This window comes from Lates calcarifer, linkage group LG9 (genome assembly GCF_001640805.2).
Source record: "Lates calcarifer isolate ASB-BC8 linkage group LG9, TLL_Latcal_v3, whole genome shotgun sequence".
Taxonomy (NCBI): Eukaryota; Metazoa; Chordata; class Actinopteri; family Centropomidae; genus Lates; species Lates calcarifer.
Genome location: NC_066841.1, coordinates 18760032 through 18784921, shown reverse-complemented (window position 1 = coordinate 18784921; position 24890 = coordinate 18760032). Strand labels below are relative to the sequence as shown.

At 39.8% G+C, this 24890-nt stretch overlaps 2 protein-coding genes across 3 annotated transcripts in view; both read left to right on the top strand.

The window, feature by feature from the left end:
• LOC108873800 (3-hydroxy-3-methylglutaryl-coenzyme A reductase) overlaps nt 1–24890 on the top strand; it is a 336264-nt gene that overhangs the window by 29686 nt on the left and 281688 nt on the right. The window lies entirely within an intron of this gene.
• The window catches only part of LOC108873785 (synaptic vesicle glycoprotein 2C-like), a 36244-nt gene continuing 33642 nt past the window's right edge, over nt 22289–24890 (top strand). Inside the window, 1 exon segment of the mRNA XM_018662122.2 lies at nt 22289–22505. The gene's annotated coding sequence lies outside the window, so the exon portion shown is untranslated.

Sequence of the window (24890 nt, the reverse complement as noted above, 5' to 3'; positions counted from 1 at the left end):
TTTTGTGATGAATTATGTTAACCTTAAAGCACCTGAAAACCTATTTAACATCTTACATATTTCTCTATAACGTTGCACAAAGTAAGACTGTGAGGTTGTGACTTGATCACATTTATCACATTTTGATTAAAATGTTGCTAAACTCTATTTACTCTTTTTACCTACAATGAACCTACAATGTTAGTCCACACCAACGTTTCAAAAATAACATGCCAAGGAAGAGGTTTGTAAATTACTGTAACTGATTTAGAGATCTGTTTTCTTTACACTTGGGTTAGTAATTTAAGTGAATTAAATCATGGTGAAATTAACAGCTCCTCTTTGTAATGAGGGCCTCTAGAGCCCGAGCAGCACTCCTGGGACTCTCACTTTGACAACCAGCAAAGACTACAGTCAGGATCAGCCCTTAGTGTAGACATCTCTGAGGCCCATCCACTGGAACATTAGTGTATATGTGAAGTCATATTATCAGAGGGTTTCATGTGCAGGGCTACCAGATATATTATTCAATGCAAAATCCATTTATATGGCATCAGTCTTTTTTATCATGGGTTTAATCAGGGCTTAAAATAATGAAAAATGGTTTAAGTTTCCCAAATTTGGAGAAATAAACAGCCAAATAAAAAACCAGAATGGAATTAATAAAGTTACTTAAAGATATGGGGAAAAAAAAACACATAATATATAATTCAAGTTTAACAATAAAATATTTGACTTCATAATACTAAGGGACATAACACAGTCATTCATCAAGAATGTTCCCCCTCTTTCTCCTTCCTTGACCTAAGCCTGTCCCATTCCTGTTCTTATGTTAACCATGAGTCATGTGATAATCCTTTTGCGATTTAGCACATACACGGACACTATCTCTCTCTCTCTCTCTCTCTTCTCTCTCTCTCTCTCTCTCTCACACACACACACACACCTAATCTCACTCAAACAAACACAGTGTGTTTCAAAGTATTTCAGTGAGAACTACAGTAAAAGGAAAGGAGAGGAGAGGAGAGGAGAGCTTTTAGCCATGTCATGGGTTTTGTGAGTCTGATGCAGTTCCATGAAATCATGAGACCTGGAAACCACAAGACTTCTATTAGCTGCACAATCCAACTCTTCTCTTCCATTAAAAGGAAAAGTCTGAGTGGCAGGAAGCTGAAATTTCAGGCATTGCTCAGTTAACAGGTTTTTAAAAGCTGTAGCCTGCCACAATGCATGGATCTCACTAATCCAAATTATACTATACTCAATAGATTTATCAGTGGTTATGGGAAATATTGTTTGTTTGATTATTTTCAGGCTTTCAGGTGTAAGAGTTGAGTCATCTCGTCATCTGAACACTAGATGTGTTAACCACACTGTACAGGAGAGGAAAGTACTGTATAGTAAACTTGGGTAAGAAAACAGGGCAAGGCTGTTATCTCTCAGACTTTACAAGTGAAATCAGTTCTGATTTAGCCTTGCAGCCAATCCCTTCATTTCACATTAAGTCCCTGAAAACACAATCGGTCACTCAGCAACGTGGTGGTAATGCCCGGGGAAGGGCTTGTAGATAACCTGTTGTTTGACTGAATAGGATTTCAGCAGCTGATTTAATCGCAGTGACATACAAATTGCCCCTGACTTAGTGGTTCTGTGATTCATTTAGAGGCCAGGAGTCAGTGACCATGACTCAGGCGGGGCTGATCAAGCAGCAATGTGATTAAATCACATCCTCTTTTGAGCTGTATATTCCTCATGGGTCAGCAGCTCCAAGTAGGCAAAAGGGAAGGAAGCAGCTGGATGGACCACCAGGATGGATTATTTTACTTTTTTTAACTTGGTGTCATGCACTTTCCTGTGGACAGGAATATAACTGCTTGATAGTGTAAGTTCAAAAACACTATTAGTCTTTTAAATTTATGACACGTTCTGGCAATCTTTCAAGTTGGCTGCATTCTTTGCAGTTTTCTCTGATTACAGCAGTTAATTTAAGTCTGAAAATAGAAAGGCTATATAATGGTCACAGGCTATTTTATACCAGCTGCATGTGGACGTGACTGCCAAACAGCAGTGTCAGGGAGGACAGCTTAAAGAAAAGTCTTGCATAAGAAACCTCAGTAAAGGTTGGAGCGAGGGGGATGTGACCTGGCTCTCCAGCTCACTGTGCCCCCTGCTGGTGGCCCGTGCTGTTAGACACACACTGAAGACAAAAATAAAGTTGTGTGTGTGTGTGTGTGTGTGTGTGTTTGTGTATGTGTGGGTCTTATCTCATCAACGTGCAACAGCTGTGGCTCTAATCCTGACATCATGACATCCCTTACTTGACGACTTGGAAAGAGTTGCTGGGAAACCAGGAGGAAGTAGCCTATTAAAATGTTTACAGGCTGCATTTGTCATGTGCATGTGTGAGGCTCGACTGGAGGACAGCCAGTGTGACAGCAAAGCTTTTTATAAACCTCCTGCATTTTCCACATGAACTCTGTAATTGTTAATCTAACTGACTAATTATGTGATTGATGTCTTTCACGTTACTTTAATTACTTAAATTTTTTAGGACAATTTAAATTGACTCCCAGGTTGATATTTTGTGACATGTTGTAAATGTGGTTTTAACTACAAAAAGTAAATATTATTATTATTTCCTCATAATAATAATAATAATAATAATGCCTCAAAAACAAAGTTACAAAATACTTAACTGTAAAAAAAAAAAAACAACAACAAGACGAACAAACCAACAAACAACAACAACAACAAAGTGACAGAAGATTGAGGAAACAGCTCCCTCTCTTGGCAGTACATAAACCAATCACCAATTAAATAAAATCCAGACATTTTAAGTGTCACACATACATTCAGCTGCTTATACAAGGGACGTCTTACACCTCCTGAAACCCTGGCATATTATATAGTCTATCTGTGGAGCACAGACAGGTGAGAGGAGAAGTTAAAGTTAAATTGTTTAAGGAGTTTCAGTGGTTTTGGCTGAGAGCCAGCAGGAGCACTAGAAAATGTGCATCCAGTCACATAGATCAGTGTTGACTCATGCATTATGGATACTATCTAGTTGTTTTTTGTCCTTGCTGCTCTCTTGTCTAGACAGATGAGAAATATTTGTCCAGAGTGGCTCCAATTTCCTCCTCAGCAACAGAAGCAGCAGGAGCACTACTGAATATGACATTAATTGTTGCAGTTTATCTTCTCACCTCATAACCATCTGATCGATGACTTACGGTAAATCAGACTGGTCAGGCACTCTGAAGTTAAGTTAATACAGCCTCAGTCTTTTTTTGAGTAAGTGTATATTAATTTTATAGTATTATATATAAATTATAGGAGCTTATTTATAGGAACTCTGCTGCTCACATGACCTCTGACAAAAAATACAATAGTTACATTCTAAACCTTTTCAAATACACTGTCCCTGTGAGGCTCAATCTTCAATCAATCAACAAAAGAAGTGAGACAAAAAAACTTAAATTTCTATCTTCTTTGTGCCTGTGTGACTTTGATTCACACTTTTTCATTTAATCTCATAAAATTTACAGAGTTACATTTCAAAGGATGGTTGAGGAGCAGTGACCTTTTTATTTTGGGTACATTATTTTTGGGCTTGGGCACAAAAATGGGAGTGTCTGGTCACATTTTAAACCTCGTAATGCTGAAATTCTTCACAGTGTTGAACAAAAGGTTACATATTTATACATCATAGTTTTATGATGTTTTTATAATTTACTATTTTAATAATCATTATCCACCAGTCTTCATCTACATTAATAATAATAAATTAACAGATTTATAATGTGTTATATTAAATGAAAGGCATGATATTAAATGATTTCTTGTGCACCCACAAGAACACATTGGTTGTATTTTAACACAAAGAATTAGTGCCAAAAGATGATAAACATTGCACCAGACTGCTTGTAACATTACCAAATCAGATTCATTCACTCAGATCATTTCATATTATCACTGTTCTTCTCAGGACTCTTTTACATGAGTAATTTCAGGGCTGACTGGACACAGCAACAATATGTCAGAGTCAATGTATCACAATTATCCAGCCTTTATGGTCAGCACTAATAATGACAGCTGTGATAATATACTCTATGTTACTAAATATATATATATATATTTTTACCATTACAGTGATCCTTATTTCTGTTTTTTATTATATATTTCAGTCCTAAGATAATCAGAGTCATTTACCCCCAGAGTATAATCTGTATCATTGTTCAGGCTTTCCAAAACTCAACTAAACAGACAGGCCTTCAAGTACATAATGTGTGTAAAGGACCCAATGAAATGACACAGACTGCTGCACAATGAAAAATGAAAATGTATAGTCTGTCATGCGAACCCCATGACTGTTTTTTTTAAATGGGTCAACCTGCAAATTTTATGTTTATGAACCTCAGCAGAAGTGGTGTTTTCTATTCTGAAGGAATCAAAATGCAGATAGAATCTTGAGGAGAGTTGCCTGTTGGATTGGAATGCTAAACTCTCGCTCCCTGAGTAAGTTCATACCCCACTGGAATAAGTCAGTGTCCAGTATGACCAGTAGGAGGCAGTGTGGTATTTTGGTTAAGCAGATAAATAATATAGATATTCAACCTTAACCTTTAGAGTTCAGGCTGCAATTCACATGTACCTTTTTGAGACAAATTCTTAAATGTATATCATAACTTCTACTAAATATTACAATCAGTTTGTCTTAAAGCACACTATCTATCTATCTACTCGTTTTAAGTCAACTGCAGCCATCAACTTGATCCTGATATTATATTAAGAGAAAATGACAATAAAATCACATAGTGAATTTATGTTAACAGAAGAACATTTAAAGTTCTGTAAGAACAGTTACCTAAAAGAAGTGCAGTATTGTGATGAATAAGATTAGATTTTGCCTACTTGCCACAAAAACTTCAATTTCAAATCTTGCAATAACTTCCCCATAGAAAGTGTTTCTGTATAACATTAACTTTTTATGACTAAACATCAATTACATTTAAAGATCAAGGAATAACACCCCCAGGCATTATTTATTAAGAGTTTAACACTCAAAACTCATTTGCTCAGGACTGCGTGGGGGTTTTAATCAGATTCAATTGACAGCAACCTGGCGATATGAGCAAACAACCCACACACTATTATCACATTTTGATTCAGATGTTGCTAAATCCTGATTGGTGCTCATGAAAATGTGACATAAAATTTTTTCAGCTGCTTCAAACCAGTGAAAAAAACAAGAACAAAATGACAAATACAGAAATCCCTCGATTCAAACAACCAAAAGTGTTTGTACTTTGGCAGTTTCATGGAGGAAACCATTGCTTATAATGAGAAACTAGTAGAAAAAATAGGCTTTGGGGGCCTTTAATATCAGATGGCATCACATGTATAGTTTAATACCAGCAATATTCTCTGATAGCTGATATTAATGGCAATGATTGCAGTGTGCATCACCACAGAGCATGACACGCACACACATTCACACCTGCAATCCCCCATTACAGTACTTTGTCATGCTACACTTGCTAAGCTATTTCCATAATTGATTTACAGAATCAAACTCGTCTCCTGAAAGAGGACACACTGAACCACTGAACTGTGTGAAGCCCTGGAGAAACCCTTTCATAGCTGCCATAATAAATCTAGCTGTATCCCAGTCTTAAAACTGTATCACATGAGGAACATGATGGCTCAATGCGAGACTGAGACTCTTATTTAACTCCTGTCAGTTACCACTGCCACACACTGCTTGCTGTGCTAGAGTAATTTACACTTCAGTGGAGTCAGTGTGTGTGTGTGTGTGTGTGTGTGTGTGTGTGGAGTGCAATTCAAAAGGCTAAAAAGGACTCTACTCCTGTAAAAAAACAAAAAACAAAAAAACAAAGAAATCTGGCTCCATCGGTCGTCTGTGTGAGAGGCTTATTACAACCTGTAGTCCTTAACCGCATATTTATTATTGTTACCATGACAACAACGGTCTGGTAGGTCAGGTAAATCAATATATTGCCAGCATAAAGTTAGTTTAGCATAAAGACTGGTAAAAAAAAAAATCCATCTACCACCACCACTAAAGCTCACTAATGGACACGTTATTGATCTTGTTTGTTTTTATCCTCACAAAAAACATAAAAACAAGAACTTATGATTTTACATGGGATTACATGTTGAGTTTTGCTCTGCTAACTAAAACACCCTGTGGTTCTAACTTAATATAAGTGTTGTATCATCTAAGTGAAACTATCGCTTTAAAAACAACCTCAACATTTATAAACCTCAAATTAATCACAAACTATTCTGTGGGGTAAAGATATTCTTTTTTAAAGTTTTTTTGGGGACAGGGGGGTTTTTGCCTTTATTTGATGGAACAACAAAGAGAGACCGGAAATGGGGAGAGAGAGTAGGGGAGTGTCATGCAACAACGGTCTGACCAGATCGGAAGTCAAACCAGGGATTTGTTTGCTCAGAGCGTTAAGGCCCATGTGGTGCACACCCTTAACCATTCTGCTATCAGGTCACCCTGAGGTAAACACATCCTTGACAATCATCTCAATATATGGCAACATGTTTCCTCAAGAAGTAATATACAAAAAGAAAATCCACAAGCACCCACACCAGAGCCAGCCAATTTGCAAGACTTTGCCAGTGACGGAGCTGGCATTTCTCTCCTTGCCGTGGCAAAGCAAGCTCACTACAAGCACCAGCATCCACCACATTGAAGGCACAGTGGGCATCCTCTTTAGCCAACATCACAATGGAGAGAGAAAGGACCCACCCAGCTCCAGGAGGAAGGGAGACAGAGCCAGGTTTGTACTGGATTCTTTAGTGGAATTCCGCTGCACTTGCATACCAGCTAGCACATACCATTTTAACACTGCACTGTTTTGTTGTCACCTGGACTGATAATATGCAGATGGCATTTGTGACTGTAGCCCTGAGGCCCTGAGATGTCTCATAGTTGTTAGTATGGACTGATTGCTTGTTGCAGTCCATTTAAAAGTAGTGAAAAGACTTTAACTGTATGTAAGATACCAAGCCAGCCAACGTTATGTCATCTCAACTGTAAGAAAAACAGCCTGCACACCACAAACCATGCAGTTACCATCCATCTTAGTGACATATTAAATGATTGTTTGGTACTCCTGAAGGTTTAAGGTTGTGCAAAAGGTGTTGAGCACATTTGTCCACTAGTTTTGTCACTTTGAATATAGAACAAATAACTCAATTATTTACAAATTACCTGACCTACAGAGATATGGTGATGATGTAAGAGTGATTTATATGTGTTGAAACACAGAAGCAAAGCAATAAAGCCACTGTATATGTGTCTTAATATATAGTGTTTCCTAAAATGCATAACTCATACCAATCATAAACTGGGTTTTGGCACTGATATTCATATCCCTCTCTCTCTTATGCTGAAAATATTGTTATGTATTATAAATATAGGGAATTGCAAGTCCAGTCTCTGAGAAATGGCAAATTCTACATATTACAATTTAACTTTCAAGGATATTTTTAGTTCTCTGCATACTGTATTGTCAGTATATAGTGTGTCAGGGTGACGCAGTGGGTTCTGCGACGGAGGAAAAAATAGAGTATACCAGTGCATGTGTGCGTCCTCTCCTCCCTCCATGCCTGTTTTAAAGACAACAGAGCAGAACGGCAGCAAGCGGCAGCCTGAAATACAGCTCATTTGTCAGTGACACAGGAATGCTTTGACCTTCCCAAGACAGGCAGGCTTTGCCAACTCAGCAGTTTCTCTTTCTAGTCGAATTACAGTCGTCATCCGCATGAGTGAGAATGGCTCCCCCCATATATACAGCTGAGAGGCGCAGCACACAACAAGCAGTTTAACAATGACCAGCTGAGGCAAAGCAGGAGGTCCACTGATACCTCTGCCCACTCTGTACATACAACGCATGCTTTATGTCTGTCTGGAAGAGGTGTGTATGTGTGTGTGTGTGTATGTGTGCACGCGTATGTATTTGTGTAAGGGCGGTGCGCACACATGGACATGGACTTTTTCCTTATTTGAGTTGAGGGTTTAAGAATAGAGGATGTGAAGGATGTTAGAACTCATATAATTATATCAGCACTGGTGCAAATGTTCAGAGTATAGGTAAGTTGATGGGAAGATAAGGTTGAATAAATAATAAATGATAGCTGTGCAAAACACATGAACTTACAGTCTCTATAAAAAATGATTATACAGGACTATCAATGAACAACCAGTAGGCTACACTGCTGCACTGTCCTCAGATATGATGTTCATCCCTTTCTCTCACTGTTAATGTCTGTGGTGTGTTCACTTTCCCCCCCATGTCAGTTAGATGTTATGATTTCACCTGATTCACTGATGACACTACAATCACCACTGCTGATTTGGAAAGTCATCTGCAGTAACTGTATTAAAGCTCTTTTTTTTTTCTTATTATTGTTATTATTCAGCTCAGGCTGCTTTTGCACTGGGTCACTATCAGTACTGATATACTGACATTACAGTTAATTACATTACATTGCATACAAATCACAATTTATTTCAATCCCAAATGTAGAACTTTTGGATTTTACTGCAGACATTTTGATTAGTCACAGGTGTCCGTAACATTATGGATGGATCATCTCATCTTAAGTCAACACTAGAATTGGAATTGTCAGATAAATGTAATGCAGCCAATTACACGTGTGTTTGAGAAGTCAAAATGTCTGCCATGAGAAAGGCCTCTTGGGATAGACTATCTCTCTCCATGGTGCTGGCTTTTTGTTGTTAGCTAGGATAGACAGTAATGACATTACCAGTGGCTCTGTTACATTTAAATGTCTTGAGGATCCATACAAGTGAGACACCAGGAACCTGCAACAGGCAAAAATAGATTCAAGACATTGGTAAATTTTCTGTTGTGACATGTCTAGTGTGAAAAAGATTTATCTGCTGACTAATAATAGTGCAATTATTTGAGAGATTAATTGAGAGAGAGATTTTAATATAACTCACCTCACCAGAGGAGTACTGCTCACATAAAACAGAGCAGCGTTGTGAACATGAGATAAGTGACCCTGACTCACTGTGTATTCTGGTTGAAGGAAACAGCGTTCTGTCTCTGTGGATGACATAGGCTGAGAATCTTAATAGTGGAAGTCGCACAATGAGCCACACCATATGTCTTCATACAAACTTCAACAGCACACAAAAAGGAAATAAGACCCACAGATTCTGTTTCTCAGTGATGCATGTATATGTACAAAGTATGAATATGAGTTCAAAAACATGCCCCAGACTGTACTGTGCTCACTCAGTATATAGCCTAAGAGATACTATAAGATATGCTGTGCAGGCTTTTCTTCAGTCTGCAGATAGACCGTTTCAGTTTAATCTTAATTAAATTACACTGAGGACAAGGACAAATAGCTTGCGGGCAGAAGCTGACACTTTCATGGCATTGTTAACAGTGCTGGATTGTTGACAGGATGGTCATAAATCCATATATTCAGTTACATTTAATAACAGGGTTTCAGGAAAACTCTATTTCTACAGTGTGTATCTGTCTAAGGTGTGTGGAAAGCTGATATCTTGACCTGTCACCGTGCCATAATGTCTACTTGACAGTTTCTTTCCAATGGTCAGCCCACTCTAAAACACATCAAAACACACAGACTCACTGCTTATGGTGTCACATTTATTTTCAATCCAGTTACTATGAATGACCTGCTTTTGTGGCCATATGGAAAATTTCAATGTGGATTTAAGGTTAGAATAAGTCAACTAAACAACTGTTTGGAATGTGAATGTTCCTTTTTTTAACATGATTTTAAAAAGTTTTAAAAAGATAAAAGAGAACTTTTTTTTTTTTTTTTTTTTTTTTTAGCATATTTTTGCATTCTAAGGTGCCTGTAGTGTAACGTAGTTTATTACCTGATTAGCTTTGCTATTACGGCTTATTTTGACTGTTGTTTGGCTTCTTGGGTTGATGTAACAAGCTGTAAACATGTCACTAACTAGCTTTAAAAATTGATATGGCTTATGAAAAAATATCTGGCTCTTTGGCATCTAATTGTTTCAGTATGCTTGCCAGCTAGTTGCTAACTGTGTCTGTCTGTTGTATGGAGGAGTGGTTTGCAAACCAATACAATGAGATGAAAGACACTAAAACGCTCTGAAGGGCTGTAGGGAACTGATCTGAGTGTCATTTTCTGTGGGTTTATCAATCTCTGCTACCCCTTTGCACAGAGTAATCTGATCCATCATTAATAGTTAAAAAAAAAATGTTAATGCTGCTTTAACAGTAATATACATCTTAGTTACCCACATTATGCTAACATATCAAACATAACATGACGTGTGCAGCGTTGCCATTTTATTTACAAAATGAATGTCTCTAGAAACTGATTCCACCTACTCCCGCACCTTGTCAGATAGAAAGGTTTACTGTTCCTTGCACTGGATTTGGCTCCCTGCAACTTCTTTCCAAATTGAAAGTCAGTGTTAACAGTCAACAGTTTTGACCCAGTGGGGGAGATCCAGCATGAGTCACACATGGTGCCTGATACACTTACAGAACAGGACTTCCAGGGAGTGTTCTAAGCATGGCAGGAGCACTGGGACTGGTGTATCACTGCACAAGGTGACAACTTTGAGGGGGGTGGTGGCTAAATTTAAATTAGGAGTGCTTTTTGCTTGTTACAGGCACAGTCTCTGAGCTTTTTGATTGAACCTTGTAGGTAAGTGGATAACGACTCAAAAATCTGCTGAACTGGTTATTTTATTGGATTCCTACTATGTTAATTTAGCAATTTTGTTTTTGAGCTTGTGGCAGGCATTTCTGGCACCTACCGGATATGGAAGGATGAAAAATACTTTATAATAGGTACAGAGCTGCACAGGATGGCACTATCAGTGTCGTTTCTCCCATACTCTGCAGCAATCAGTTAAGTGTTTGCTCATCTGGCCTGAGTAGGAAACTGGAGGTCTGAACGATTACGCTGAACCAGAAATGGCTGCAGTGTGCATGGAAGTACATTATCTATAAAATACAGCAAAAGCAGCCCTGGTGGATATGACAAACCAGTGTGTGTAAACTAATAGGACAAAACAATGTCCTCTCCTTCCCTTGCACAAACTAATGGCTGCTTGTTATAGAAGTAATTAAGAGAGGGATTCATTTATGGCTTTAACCTGTCAGCTCAATTCAGATGAAAGTGCTGAGCCAAGGATATACTGTAGCAGCCAGATTCACCACCCGAGGAATCCCCAGCTGTGAGTCATACAGTGGTTTATTGCTGTGTGAGACGTGGGAGAGGGAGGAAAAGCCGCCTTGCAGAACTCTCTGATTCCCTTCACTGCTCATCTGCCTCAGTTTTTGAAAGAGGGATCCTCAGTGTAATGCAAATCAGCTCTGATCAATGTCAGTGAAGAGATGATGACAAAGACAGCTCACAGTGTTCCATCTCACACATCTTTCCCCCACCTTCCACATGTCTCATTGTGCATTTGTAAGCCTCCTCTGAACCATATGCCCTTATTTTGTTTCTTCCTTTGCCTTTTTCTTCTCTGTTAGTGTGGGAAAACCCAGCTCCCTCTGCTATTCTTAGCAGCACTTTGAAGTCTTCGAAGGGATCATGCTGACATTGGTGCTGAATAAATGAACACCCAACATCTATCTAAGTATTGTGTTTCACATTTATTAGATATCAGTGCAACATAATTGCATAACAGAATTCTGATTTCAGTCAATGTAATTGTAAATATAATGCCAACAATATACTGTATTCCTTGTATATTTTACTTGCATTGTTGGGTAGAAATTGTTCCTTGAAGTCTGCATTTTGACTCTGCCCATTCTTGAAAAAAAGTGTTAAAGAAGAGCAGATGCTTAAGTACGATATGACAGTATTGTTATTTCAAAGACAGTTTGAAAGTTTGGGATGATGTTGTCTCAGCTGTGGGAGGACACTGTAAATACAGCCTTCTCTGGGTATTGTACAATGACTACCGGACCATGTAGAAATGTGCTTCTAGTCTGAATAGCCCACCTGCTACTTGTGCACAAAGATCACATATCCATTCCATTTCTGTCCTCAACACACCCTTCAGCATTTAAGGATACCTCCAGCTCCTTTCCGCTGGGGGAGGTTTGGGTAACTTCCTAGCAACAGGGGTCTCTGATATCACAACTGGCTTTATTTGAATAAAAATGGCAATGCGAGAACAGGAAGCAAAGAGAATACTGACCAATGATAATGTGTCAGGTAAGCAGTAGTCATGATTTAAGAATTTCTGCAGAGATGCAGCCACTTTCTGTTGGTGTCTACACTGCCAACCGTGATGCTGCCATATGGTCAGCAATAAATAAACAGAATGTTCCTGATAAACCTGCAGAAATGTCAAACTCCAAAGCACATTAGAGCAAAGCCTGTAAGGTATAAGGTTTTTATTCTTGCACATGTTCAAAGTCACAGACCGGCTGTACCATATCAAATTTCTGTTGATAAATTAAAATAAAGGCTTCACTTTTGAATTTGGTTAAAATTGGATCATGGTAGGAGAACAGACGAAAATGTGTGTTTGTCCAAACTCAAACTGGCAAATTATAAACTTGGCAATATCAATGATTTGTGTGATAAACTCCTCTGAGTGACTGTTAGAAACAGGTTGAGCTTTCAGAAAAAATATGGCCTTTCACTTTTACTCAATGAAAATCGTCATGGGATTCCTTTACTTCATTTCAAATATTTGTGATCACTTTTACTGACAAAGCAGAGACCAGGAAACAAATGAGAAAAAACAAAATAATTAGGGCCCGAGCACTCAGTGCGAAGGCCCTATTGTGATCATAGGAATTATTAGGGCCTGAGTACTTTGAGGGCATTTTTGAGGGCCTAAACATGCTCAATAACTCACGTATCAGACCTGGTGAAAATTGACATCTGATAGGGGTCTGGTTCTTTGGCACCATAAAATGGCTCCATAGCGCCCCCTTGGACATACTTAAAACCCCCTTGCCATTGGGCTTAGTTTGTCCGAGGTGAACGAAATTCTGAGGCATGATGTAACATGACGAGACGCACCAAAAAGTCTCTTGACATCATGGCCTCAAACCTACAAGAAGTCGTCCATTTTGATTTTATCACACAAATTTTGCTTATTTTTCCTGGATGCTATCACAGTTCATAATGTGTAGCATTCTTACAAGTGAAAATGTGCTGATGGGCCAAACACCATTATGCTAACTTTACATTTTTTCATGCATATACCACTAACGAGCTCTACACTGAAAAACAAGAACAATGCTGCAGCTTTATTTCAGTGTCTTCTATCATGGATCATCAACTGGTGATGAGTCAAACTTTTTTCCTTGGATATACAGGGCTAGCACAATAAAATGTATGTATATATTTATTACACCTTTAACAGGGTTTTGTGTTTAAAACGTCAGCCAAAGACAGTGTTTGCAACCTACTTATTAACTCACCCTTGCTTCTGTGCTGATCATCTTTACAATACTGAATTTCTCCAGTGACAATGAGAACTAATGATTCTAATGATCATACTGACTGTATACCTCCACTGTGTCTGTCTTCACTGCCTCCTTCAAAGATGACTTTGCTGTTTTCACATCTACCTCTTGCTGAGTCACAATGACAGCACAACGTCTTTGACACTCACCAGGAAATTGGTCAGTGACTCCAGCAAAATATGACTGCAGATTGCTTTTTGCCTGTTGTTCCTCTAAGCTGGTGCCATATGACATCAGTAGACCGTGAGGTTGTTAGAGGAGGGCTTGAATAGCATCGTAATAGGATTACCCTTGTCATATACAGTTATTTCTGGAGGAGCTCTGTGTTGTAATATTGGCCCCTGTGCATTGATTCAGTTACATATATGCATAAAAAACTCACACACTGCACATACACACAAGGGTAAACACACATGTGCTTGTGACCAATGTGTCCCTTTATGATATTCCCACACCACTGTTATAACCACTTTAAAAGGCAGTGGCTGACAGGAAAATGCAAGTAATGGATTAACATGTGCCTTCCCACGGCACTGGTTTCCAACCCTGATATTATATCATTCTGTTTTCTGCCCTCACTTTGTTTACCACTTTACCATTGATCAGTATTTGTAGTCTCTTCTTTAGCCATCACCCCAGGTCCTCTTGTATCACTTCTCATCTCCCTAGGAAAATAAATCAACATGAATCCCTGTGTGTTGTGGTCAATACCTCATAGTGCTGCTGTCACTCTGAACTTCATATTTCACCCTGAGGTGTGCAGCCTTCTTGACCAAACTTTGCTGAATAATATTTGGCCATAAAAATTGATTGGACTTTTTAATTGTTAAACAGGTTATTCAATTGTCATTGATTCTCAGTACCTGTATTATCTGAAGCTCTTGTGTTTGTGAACTGAGTACAGATCAATATACACATTGAGGTGTAATAAATTTGAGATTAAGGAACAGTATTTAAAGTCAAACTGAAATTTGAATTCTCTTCATGTCTTGTGTTGGGAAATCCTGGGTAAACATACTGCAGTTGTTGTACATACTTTTCAAATTCCAATTTGTCTATTAATAACCAAGCCAAGCTCTCTGATTGGTTAGACCCACCTCATACTCTAATAATCCCCATCTGGCAACATCCAGTCCTCACAGAGGGGGCATACTCCCTGCTTTATTTTTAACTGTCAGGAAGACAGACAGAGCTGCTGAGAAGCTGCCGCAGTCATCACTAAGTCCATAACAGTTTTAAAAAAGCTGCAGTGCTCCAACAAGTTCAGGAACACTATACCAAATAAAAGAAAACAGCTGGTGTTAAAAGAAAAAAAGAAAGAAAAAGTAATTCAGTGCTGGATTTGTAGTTTCTTAAAACTTTCACACATAATTTTCTTGATATAATAATTGATCATATTTTCTTGTCTTTGTGATGTTATAAACATCCCTCTCATTGTAATATGGAAACATGCATTGAGAGACCTGACAAGCCCCAGATTTTAACTTTTAAAAGCAGCTCTAATCAGTATTTTATATTAATAATGACTCCAGTGCAGCAGGCAGCTGTTTTCAGTGAGAAAGTTAGAAAAACCCATCGTACACTATTTGCCCAGCACCAAAGGCCAGACAAAGTTAATGACAAGCTAGTGAACACCATGATGGAGCAAAACCACAACTAAAGGCAGAGAGAATATTGATTAACCGAGGTGGCCACAAACATTAGTGATAATGTTGCTCTGTCTGCTGGAAGTATGATTGGGCAACTGTTTGCTTACACAATCACCATAACACTCCACAGCCATAATCACAATCTTACAATGACATTAACTGTACCATAGTTGCTATGAGCAGTTATTGTCCAGAGTGTGAAAACTGTGGCAGTGGACAATGCTTTCTTCACTTGTAACATACCATGTTTTCAGAGCGAGGTGACGTGTACCTTGGCTTTAATGTTGTACAGGATGACAGTGTACTCAAATGTATCTGGAAATAGAACAATATGTTCCACAGAAATGGAGAGGAGTCATGCAAAGGATCAGGAATGAGACAATGTGATTTAAAAACTGAAATAAGTGGAGGCTGAAACAGAATGAGATGAGAGAAGAAAAATGCAGTGCATAGAACTGAGTGGTGAACTTTCTATACTGGTAGTAAATGTTATATACAGACCAAGAATGTAAATTTCTTTCTTTCTTTCTTTCTTTCTTTCTTTCTTTCTTTCTTTCTTTCTTTCTTTCTTTCTTGCCTCCTCCCTCTTCACCTAACCTCTGGCTGACAAGGAGGGGGAAAGCAATTAACATCACTGTCAGTATCCATCTATTATCCTCCATCCTAATGGAAGATGACAAATTATGGAGTGCAATATAGGATTCTATGGCCCACCTCCTAAACCCTGTGTGTGTGTGTGTGTGTGTGTGTGGTGTGTGTGTGTGTGTGTGTGTGTGTGTGTGCATGAGTAGGTGGTGAAAGTGAGAGAGAGATGGAGAGAATGGGGCAAAGTGTTTTCCATCCTTCGCCCTGAAAGTGGTTCTGCAACTCAGATAAGAAACTAGGCCTGTGCAGTTTTCTGTAACTGTATCTGAGGCATCAGAGGGAAATCACATCATTCCACTTCAGTACTCATTGTGACATAAAATATCATCTGTATAACTTGCTTGACAGGGATAAATGTCAAAAATGACAGGTGGAGTGATGAGACAATGAGGTCCTCATGAGAGGTACAGCACATACTTTGCTGCTGTTATATTTGCAACCATCTGAGCCATAAGTACTGTCATTATAAATTATTTAAATGGTTGGTTCATCCATATTACTGCAGATTATCCAGTGCTGCAGAGATGCTGTCTCTGGAGAAAAATGTTACTGTAGAAAAATGTAGATTTTCAAAGCTATGAGCACCACTAACAATTCCACATTTCTCCACCTCACAGTACTCTCCTCACAAATCCGCTCTCTGCTCATGCTCAGGAATCTACAACTTAAAGAGTTTCTAAGCTTCAGTTTCCTCCTGATTCCAGTATTTACAAACAATGGCTTGCCACTTGCACCCTGAGTCCAACATTGACAAAACACTTTCACTTACTTGGTTTTAACATGTTACCAAACTAACTGCCAGACATGTCAATGAAAGCATTACAATTTGAAATAGTAATCCAAAGGAGCGGCACAATGGTGCTGTCGCCTCCCAGCAACAAGGTTCTGGTTCAAACCTCAGTTTAGCCTTGGGGGTTTTTTTGTGTGGAGTTTGCATGCTCTTTCTGTGCCTGCATGGGTTCCCTCCTGGTGCTCCAGCTTCCTCCCACAGTCCAAAGACACGCAGGTTAATTGGTGGCTCTAAATTGTCCATAGGTGTGAATGTGAGTGTAAATGGTTTGTCTCTATATGTGAGCCCTGTGATAGACTCTCTGGTCACCCAATGTCATTTGGGATTGGCTGAAGCCCCCCGCAACCCTTATGGGATAAATGGCATAGATAATTAATGGATGGAAGGTGGTACAAACTCACTTGAGTACTATGTGACCACATTTAGCTGCAGTGCAGGTGGTGACTGACTGCAGCTTACCATGACTGCATGTGCTCACTGCTGAGACCATTCAGTATTACAAACCTCAATTCAGCTGCTGCTGATACAGCTCAACACTTGCCGTACATGCCAAACTGCAGCCAGTATGCTGTAGAATGCCAAAAACACCATCTGGGATCTTGTCCTTAAAGGTACACAACACAAAGTACTCAATATATCCAGAGGTCTGCACTCCTTAAATACAGAGGGAAAGTAACACTTGAACCTCCCACAAGAATGATATCGATCCTCTCATCTCACTCTTGACAAGAGAGAGAATAAGCATATCTCCGAAAAATGTTTCTGCCATGGTCTCTTCCCAAAACCATTTCCAGGTAGCTGTTACTTCTCCCCTCCACTTCTGGTCACCACCATTCTTTTTTTTTTAACTCCACTTATTAACATGTACGATTGGATGGTTTAGCACCTGTGGGATGAACTGAGTCAGTGTACACTTTCTCCTCTAATAGAAAGGTCTACCTCCACTTTACCTTAGGCACACTGGGGTTCTTGGTGCAGACCACAAATGCTGTTTGTCATCTCAGGGACCATCACCCTCCAGGCTTCCACTCTCTCCTCCCTCTCAGTGTTTCCTCTGACTGCTCTACCCTCTCCATCTCCTCTCCTATTCTTCACATCTAGCAATTCCAGAGGATGTTGCACAAGCAATCCTTCCCCCCAGGTTTTGTGAATTACCATTTGTGTGTCATCTCAGCTCTTGTCTGTGCTCGCAAAAACTCCTACTAGTCCACAGGTCAGCTCGGTAACCTGAGTGTGATTACATGTTGCGTTGACTGATGTGCCCTAGCTATACTGCCACCCACACTTGCCTCATTGCATTAAGTTTCACATGACACTTACTCACGCATGCACTTGACAGCAACTGTACACCCACATACACACAAATGTCATTTGCAGCGCTTGTAATTAGTGCACAAACAGTTTATTAAGGCTAGAGACCTTGAAATATGATATTTTTTCTCTTTAATAATCTTCCATTTGTTCAAGTGATGGGAAAAGAAAGTGATAGAAGAGGGAAAGGTTACATCCCTGAAGCATTTTATCCAGCATCATCAGGTTCATGTCACAGGGTTGTTTGATTCTTTTAATGCTCAGCAAATAGGCTGCTTTTTGTGATACTGTATTTGTACCTGCATAGACAGGAAACAGTAATTACTGAGAAGAATGATAGTGGTAAGATATTAAAATAAAATGATGGTGAGCAGTACAAAAATGTTTATTTGGTTGCTTTGTGCTTGCAGATTTTCAGTTCCGCTCTTTGCAATCCAACCACAATATAAAGTCAATTAAACAGCCATGTGTTGTAATACAGAAATATGGCTTTGCACCAAAGCCTCAGGTAGTAAACAGATACAACACTAAAATGGCCATTAGTTGTTTCCAAATCAGTTATGTTACATAAGATACAAACAAAATCTCTAAATAAGCTCTTGCGTCATTTTTTCTCTAAGGAGCAAAATGAGTTGACACTTTGGCATTTGCAGAAGGTTTGTAGACAAAAGTATCTGCTCTCAGTGGGGTTTGGAGACGTGACACATAAAAGATCACAGGGCAAAGGCAAATCAGGCTGTTGTCATGGAACTTTCCAGGTTACAGAAAATGAATAGGGATCAAAAAAGAAAGAAAGAAAGAAAGAAAGAAAGAAAGAAAGAAAGAAAGAAAGTCATTTCCACCGGCTCATTGACTGTATTTACTTTATCCTCCATTATGCAGCTCAGGTGTGACTGCTGATCGAAAGCATTCATTATGGTATCGTTCTATTTTACTCGCAGACACAGAAATAAACAGTGTCGTATTAAGGTGTGATAATAAGGAATGGCACTGAGGTTGCTGCTATTATTAGGATCAGTGTGACATGACTGAGACCTCAGGATTCACACATTTGAAGTACAGCCACATTTTTTTTATTAGCAAGAGGCTGCAAGTTACTTTTCACACATATAATCAAATCCTGGTGGTTTCCAACAACATCTTAAATAATAATAATAATAATGTCACCTCTTAACTCCTCCTCCCTGTCTCTAAACGTGGCTGACGCTGTCCCCTCCTCTCATCCTCTTGCAGCCTCCTCCTCCTCTGCAACCCCTCACCCCCATGTGTTAAGAAATGTAATTAACCTTGCTTTAACCTGCCTGGCTATTTCAGAGGCCATTTGTCTTGTTACTTAACACGCCACTCAACAGTATCTCAACCCTCACGAGCTCTTTTATGTAGCTTTACGAGAGGGTGGAAACACAAGCCTGAGATAAGTCCACTGTAGTGTGTTTGGCTGAATAAGCAGCTCTCACTATCATCTACCAGAGTTCAAATGAAGTTTGCTGTTTTGAGAATAAAATCTGATTCATTCTTGACATCATCAAAGAAAAATCTGTGTAGCTAATGATTTTAGTAAAGTTTAGTAATGTTAATTATTACCTGGAATAGAGTTTGTCTATTACTTTGTATGAATCAGTGTCTTACCAAAGTACTTACTAAGTGGTTTGGAAGTTAGAATAAATACAAGTAATTACCTACCTCTCAAAATACATTTTTCAAAGGTGTGTGCAAAGTATGAGCAGGGAGATGAGTGGAGTGTATAATTACAGGGAAAACAAAGTAGTGCATCCTGATGCATTCTAAAGCAGATCTTGCTAACCACCCCCTTTGTTTTTTATGCATGAAATTATGGACCCACCAGGGCATATAATTAGAAATCAATTAAACTCCATATCACACATCCAACTAAATTGCTCACAACAATTTTGCAGTATATTATCTAAGTGCACTCCCCAAAGGCTGTAATATTGAGAGGTTTGGAGAAGAGTGCAAAAATGTCAAGTTTATTCATAAGTACCGAACAGGATATGAGGACTGTTATGTGCATATATTAGTGCCTGTATAAATGAGAGGTGAAAGTGGTGCTGGGTGATATTTCAAATCAAAGCGTTGTTGTGGATGCTTCGGTAACAGTCAGTTGCATTACAGAGGCACATGTAAGTTTTCATGTACTTCTTTTTTTGAAGCATGGTGATTTCATACAGCTAAACAAGCATTACATTACAACGACTCTAAGTCAGACAGAGTGTAGAGTTGAGTTGAGTGTAAGCTGAGGTTGATACTGTGCAAATGCAGTTGCAATGTGTGTGTTAAGAGTGGCAGTGGCCAAGGACCAAAGATGTTGGACAATTTCCAATAACATCTTTCCTTAGCAGCCTGCGTCTACAGTGGATGTAATTAGGGTCTGATTCATCAAATTTGCAATAAGAAAGCTGTGGTTTGCAACATGAGATCATTTCTACTTGTATTAATTTTTGTCACTAATAATAAAAAAGTCATACTTAGGATTCATGTATAAGCATGCAAGAACCCTGTAGGACTTGCAATTTGTTTGTTTTTTCATTTGTGAAACATGATGATACCAACATTCACAAATTTTGTGTGGGGTAGTATTACAAATTGCTTTTGTGAAACGGGCCCCATACATCACAATGTACTCTACATCCCATGCCAGTGTTCTGTGTCAATGCAGGAAGTAAAGTGACATTTATAGATTGAAGGGAAGAGAACTGAAAGACACTGTAGACTGACAATGGGGCAGTTCACTTGACTTTAATGCAGGGAAGTCTGTCATAGTTACAGTTCACATCCTTTTATTAACCACAATCACAATTCTCTTTACTCAACCAGTTTTAGTTTTCCCACCCTAAACGTACCACAACTATAGCTTACTTGCCATAACCATGATACGTCACAAACTATCACAGGTAAGTGAAATTTTTTACAGTGTACTGGTGTTGCAGAGAAAAAAAAATCATAAAATATCAGCATTCTTGCCCATTGATAAGGTTCTCCTTAGACCGCTGCTGTCTGCTGAACTGGTAAACACCTACATCACTGAAACTTCTCGCCCCACTTTGTAAAAACAAGTCAATAAATTAATTTAAAGAAAATCAAGTTAAAAGCCTAATCTGAGCCACGTAAAACATCAGCTGTTTATTGTGAGTTTCACAGCTTATTTACTATTATACTACATGTTCAATAAGCCTTTGTTTTACTGGAGCACACAGAACTTAGAGATCACCCACCACACTCACCTATTTGCATCTTGTGTATGTGCATATTTTGGCTGATCAGAGACTGTGAGTGAAGGTTCATGAAAAGGAAACAGAGGAGAGAGAGAAGATAAAAGACAAGGAGAGATCAGACTTATATTACAGTGTATCAGTCTGCATGATTTCTAACCTCAAGAGCAGAACTATGTTAACTTCATGCAGGAACAAATTAGTGCCAGTTGAGTACTTTTGTGTCATGCATGGGAGTGTGTGTGTGTGTGTGTGTGTGAGCATTTGGTTTTATTCATTTCAACCCTCAAATTAAACAACAGCTGCTGGATAGAAATGCTAATGTGTCTGCATTTTTTTTTTTTTTTGAGCGAGCGAGAGGGACGTCCTTCCAGGCTTCCTTCCTCGCTCCTTGAGATTTCTCCCCCCGTAATGGTTATTTCTGAGAGCTGAGGAGAGGAGAGCTCATTCACTGGAGTTCATAATGGCCCTTCTCTAGCCAAGCAGAATAGGATGGGTTTTTGGGGGGATTTCTTACTCTCTCTCTCTGCCCAGACATCCGCACTGAACTCTTTTAGCCTGAAACTTTTTTTGGGGGGAGTCATTTGGACTTTGTCGACTGGCACTCTTCACAAAACACAAACCTAGGGAGGCACAAAAAACACTGGCTGATGAATTGATCATAAAGATAATTGTTAATTGAGGCTCACTGGAGACAAACATCTTGATTATAATCCATTTAGGTGATGGATTGAGGTTATAAAGTGCAAAAGATACATTGGTGGATGATTTAATTTGGCAGTGTCTCAGTGTTCCACTGGTTGTAAACTGATATTGCAGATCCAGCAGATCCCTCGGTAAAAGATCCCTCAGTAAACTTCCTCGCAGGAGCCACATTTCAGCCCTCACTCGTCTTTGTTCTCATCCTACATCCAAACTCAGCAGTCTGCGATCCTGCCATCCATCCATCCATCCATCCATCCGTCCATCCGTCCTGCATCACCGAACCTCCGCCAGATACTGTTGCACTACACACGGAAATGCCCACTGTTGTCCGTATAGGATTCGGGGCCTACTATTTGATTGCAGTCTGCCTATTAACTCCAACCCCCCCCCGCCCCACCCCCACCCCCACCCCCCATCCCTCCTCCTCCCCCCACAACACACTCAGACTCACGCTTCCCACCTCCCCCTCAGCCCCCCCTCTTCTCTCGCTCTCATCTTCTTTGGACTGCAGCAGAGAAACCGCTGCATCGAAGAAGAACGAGCGACAAGAAATCTCGGCGCGCGATGCCTGGCACTACCTCTGTTGCTGTGTAGAGGAGGAGAACGGGGAGCGGGCACTTCAGAACGTCATCGAACTCGATATGATGGATCTGGTTCTCTCTGGTAGGTTGTAAGTATTTTCTTTCTTCTTTCTTTTTTTTTTTTTTTTTTTTTTAACATGTGTCCAAACTGTAACTTCATCTTCCTCCGCACTCCGCTTTAGTGTAACGTAGATCTTATCTGTACCCGCCTGTTTGGATCGTTTAATATGCAAAATGGACACAGGAGATGTGGGATGCACCTGGTGATGAAAAAATGCTCGTTTTTTTAGTGGCAATGAAATCAGGATTAAACCCTCTGTGCACATGATTGACGGAAAAGTTGAGGAACTTTCTAAGTTGGCCAGCATGAGCATCACCAAGTGTGCGTAGAATATCAAATTCACACCACATAGCCTTTATTCGAGCAGAACGTCTTGATGCTTTTTAATCAGAGCATATTCTAAGATATGCATCTGCTTAATTTGCCTTTTTTGTTTTGGCAAACTTTATAGGAAACAGAGTAAAAATGGACTGTGTGCGCAGTTTAACCGGCTATGTTGTGACTTTTCGGGTCTTAACATGTGTGTGGTGGTGGTGGTGGTGGTGGTGATGGTGTTGAGCCGGGGGTGTTACCATCCTGACGTGATCGATGCTCGTGAAAAGATGAGTCGGTACACACTCACGGCGGAAGGCAAACCCCGAGCTTTCCCGTCCGCCGGCGAGCGCGCACATGCAGTCAGACAGAGTGAATCTGCAGTGAGCTGCGCAGAGAGGGAACAGATCCATCCATTACCTCTGGAGTCGATGCTCGGTGCAGTGCAGGGGGATAGTCATCTCACTGTACTGCGCGCTTCGCAAGGGAGAGGATTGATTCCCGGGCAGCAGGACAGCCCGAAATCTAATTATGGGACGCGACTTGCGTCAAAAGACTCCGCGGTGATTGATGTTCCTTCCTGTACGTGGTCTGTGGGCTGTGCTCAGCCTGTGGAGCCGCTGTGTAGGCTGCAGTATAGTAAACGGTGCAAGTGGAACAAAGAGGAGGAAAGAGACAGATGAGTTTTGCATAAAGGTGACGGGGCAGGTGTTTGCTCCAGGGCAGTCGTCCGACTGGATAAAGGTTCAGTTTGAATAGGTATTTGTCAAACACACACGTCAGTAGATTCATGTTTGTCTAATGCCTGTATACCTCAGTGTTTGCTTTAGCTCAGCAGATGCACCTATTTAGTCATTTTACCATTTCCTATTGTGTGTGATCTCAGCTTCATTTATACTGAGCACAAAACAGGGCTTGGCTTGAATGTGTCTGCACCACATGTCACTATGAGGGTCAGGGCAGAAAGTCGGGATGCAGTTTGCAGCCAATCATTAGCCAGGGTAGAACGGAGATGTTAACATTATCAAGCCATTCAAATACACACCTGCAAAAAAAATCTGCTGAGCTTTCTGTCCGAACACACCTGTAGCTGCTGTGACCTGCAGCTTTTCTGCCTTTTGACAGAGCCAGGCTAGCTTTCCCCCCTGTTTCCATTCTTTATGCTAAGCTAAGCTAACCAGATGTTGCTGCAGTAGCTTCATTTTTACAGTACAGACATGAGATTAAATACATTTCCCAAAGTGTTGAACTATTCAGGTGAAGGTGTACTTTTTGTCTCTAAAATAAATACTCACACTTTTCTCTTGAAATTAATTATTGAGGCCGAAACAAAAAAGGAATACTGACAAAATGTAAAAATACAAAATATTAAATTTCTATATTTAACATTACACTGATCGCACAGACAGACAAACACACAGTTTCCATCAAATCATGATTTGGGCATCCACAGAGGGACCCCCGCAGCACCTGGCTAAGCTCCAGCAGTCGGTAAACCCTCACAGCCATCATTACAAGCAATCAGGCAGCTGTGTGTGTGTGTGTGTGTGTGTGCATACGTGTGCACATCAGAGGGAGAACCCAAGTTAAGTGCTGTGTCGTTTGGCAGTTCCCTTTGCAGCAGTGCATTTGTGAAGTTAATGAATTTATGTATTTGTGCTCTTCTGTGGATCTCGGAGATGTAAGGCGTGACGCTGCTGTATAATGTGGTGTGTGATCATTACTTTTAATCTAAACCTCCTCTCCACTGCTCCCCCAGTAGTCATGCAACTTCAATGGCCCCTTGAGGCTGCGTGTTTAAAGTGCTCATTTATCAGCCTGTTTCTCCCTTTTGGGAAAGCAGAGCACATGTTTCCAGTGCTTTTAAAAAAATTTTCATATTTAACATGTTCGGGAATCTGATGAAGCTTTTTTAATCAAAGAAATCAACTCAAGTTTTGCTTTCAAGTCTTTAGTTATTTGTGAAATGCTGTCTCTCTGTGATTTGCCCCAAAATCCCTCTGGGGGATTTAGTCTGCATTAATTTGCGTCATGTGTGTCAACCTAAGGGGGGAAAAAATGAAAGTAAAACCAGTGCTGGAAAATGATTTTTCCAGCACTG